Source organism: Lissotriton helveticus, chromosome 3_1, assembly GCF_964261635.1.
Source record: "Lissotriton helveticus chromosome 3_1, aLisHel1.1, whole genome shotgun sequence".
In the NCBI taxonomy this organism is placed as follows: domain Eukaryota; kingdom Metazoa; phylum Chordata; class Amphibia; order Caudata; family Salamandridae; genus Lissotriton; species Lissotriton helveticus.
The window spans coordinates 961344582-961347083 of record NC_136061.1 but is presented as its reverse complement, the minus strand read 5'-3'; positions in this window follow the sequence as shown (position 1 = coordinate 961347083).

Sequence of the window (2502 nt, the reverse complement as noted above, 5' to 3'; positions counted from 1 at the left end):
GGCCAACAGCTTGTCAGAGTGCCCAGGACGGGCTCCACGGGTCCCGGGCAGTCCTCCCCCGGGCCAACAGCAGGTCAGAGTGCCCAGGACGGGCTCCACGGGTCCCGGGCAGCTCCATGCCCAAACCCATTTGAAAACCCGCCGCAGCGAAGGGGTTATAGGCGGCCATCTATTCGAATGCACAAATGCATGCTGTGACATCGCATTCCTTTACAGCGAGATGCCTTGGCATCGCAAGTCAGTAGATCAACTTGATCTAGAGGACACACAAACTAAAGGCATAATACAATCTATTTTTCAAACTCCAACCTGCGCAACAGGAGGGAAAGTGTTGATATACTAGCCCCTTCAGTGCTAATGACGGCTCCTGCTCGTCACGATTCCAGTAGGGAAGGTGTTGGTACATTCCTTATGTTGGAGCGCCATCTAGAGCAAGTCCGGTAGATAATGTGTTTGCAATAGTAGCGCGCAATGCTTTCCAATGGGGCGACCAGATTGCCGGGCTGACATGGAAGGCCTGAGGTCCAGGGGAGGGCGGCCTCCCCATCCCGGGCGCTGTCCTTGGTCCTGCTGCGTGGCAGGGTGCCCGGGACGGGGTCCTGGAGGGCCCGGGGAGGCTTCCCCCTGCGCCTCCGGGCTTGGGAGCCCAGGCTGGGTCCAGGGGCCCGGCCGGGCCCCGGGTCGGGTGCCACGGCCCTGGGCCCTGTCTCCCAGCCTGCCGCACTGCCAAGGGCCCGGAAAGGGGTTCCGGTGTGCCCGGGGAGCCTCCCCTTGCTTGGCTGGGTTCAGGAGCAGTGGCTAGGGCCCCTGAGGGCCCGGGGAGGGCGGCCTCCCCACCCCGGGCTCTGTCCTTGGTCCTGCTGCGTGGCAGGGTGCCCGGGATGGGGTCCGGAGGGACCGGGGAGGCGTCCCATGCACCTCCGGGCTTGGGAGCCCCGGCTGCGTCCAGGGGCCCGGCCGGGCCCCGGGTCGGTTTCTCCGGCCCTGGGCCCTGTCTCCCAGCCTGCCGCACTGCCAAGGGCCCGGGAAGGGGTTCCGATGTGCCCGGGGAGCCTCCCCTTGCTTGGCTGGGTTCAGGAGCAGTGGCTAGGGCCCCTGAGGGCCCGGGGAGGGCGGCCTCCCCACCCCGGGCTCTGTCCTTGGTCCTGCTGCGTGGCAGGGTGCCCGGGACGGGGTCCGGAGGGACCGGGGAGGCGTCCCATGCACCTCCGGGCTTGGGAGCCCCGGCTGCGTCCAGGGGCCCGGCCGGGCCCCGGGTCGGTTTCTCCGGCCCTGGGCCCTGTCTCCCAGCCTGCCGCACTGCCAAGGGCCCGGGAAGGGGTTCCGGTGTGCCCGGGGAGCCTCCCCTTGCTTGGCGGGGTTCAGGAGCAGTGGCTAGGGCCCCTGAGGGCCCGGGGAGGGTGGCCTCCCCACCCCGGGCTCTGTCCTTGGTCCTGCTGCGTGGCAGGGTGCCCGGGACGGGGTCCGGAGGGACCGGGGAGGCGTCCCATGCACCTCCGGGCTTGGGAGCCCCGGCTGCGTCCAGGGGCCCGGCCGGGCCCCGGGTCGGTTTCTCCGGCCCTGGGCCCTGTCTCCCAGCGTGCCGCACTGCCAAGGGCCCGGGAAGGGGTTCCGATGTGCCCGGGGAGCCTCCCCTTGCTTGGCTGGGTTCAGGAGCAGTGGCTAGGGCCCCTGAGGGCCCGGGGAGGGCGGCCTCCCCACCCCGGGCTCTGTCCTTGGTCCTGCTGCGTGGCAGGGTGCCCGGGACGGGGTCCGGAGGGACCGGGGAGGCGTCCCATGCACCTCCGGGCTTGGGAGCCCCGGCTGCGTCCAGGGGCCCGGCCGGGCCCCGGGTTGGTTTCTCCGGCCCTGGGCCCTGTCTCCCAGCCTGCCGCACTGCCAAGGGCCCGGGAAGGGGTTCCGGTGTGCCCGGGGAGCCTCCCCTTGCTTGGCTGGGTTCAGGAGCAGTGGCTAGGGCCCCTGAGGGCCCGGGGAGGGCGGCCTCCCCACCCCGGGCTCTGTCCTTGGTCCTGCTGCGTGGCAGGGTGCCCGGGACGGGGTCCGGAGGGACCGGGGAGGCGTCCCATGCGCCTCCGGGCTTGGGAGCCCCGGCTGGGTCCAGGGGCCCGGGCGGGCCCCGGGTCGGGTGCTCAGGCCCTGGGCCCTGTCTCCCAGCCTGCCGCACTGCCAAGGGCCCGGAAAGGGGTTCCGATGTGCCCGGGGAGCCTCCCCTTGCTTGTCTGTGTTCAGGAGCTCCATCCGGGGCCCCTGAGGGCCCCGGGGAGGGTGGCCTCCCCACCCCGGGCTCCGTCCTGGGTCCTGCCGCGGGGCAGGGTGCCCGGGACGGGGTCCGGCGGGCCCGGGGAGGCTTCCCCTGTGCCTCCGGGCCTGGGAGCCCCGGCTGGGTCCAGGGGCCCGGTCGGGGCCCCGGGTCGGGCGCTCCGGCCCTGGGCCCGGTCCCCCGGGCTGCCGCTCCACCCAGGGCCCAGGACAGGGGTCCGTCGGTCCCTTGCAGGCCTCCCC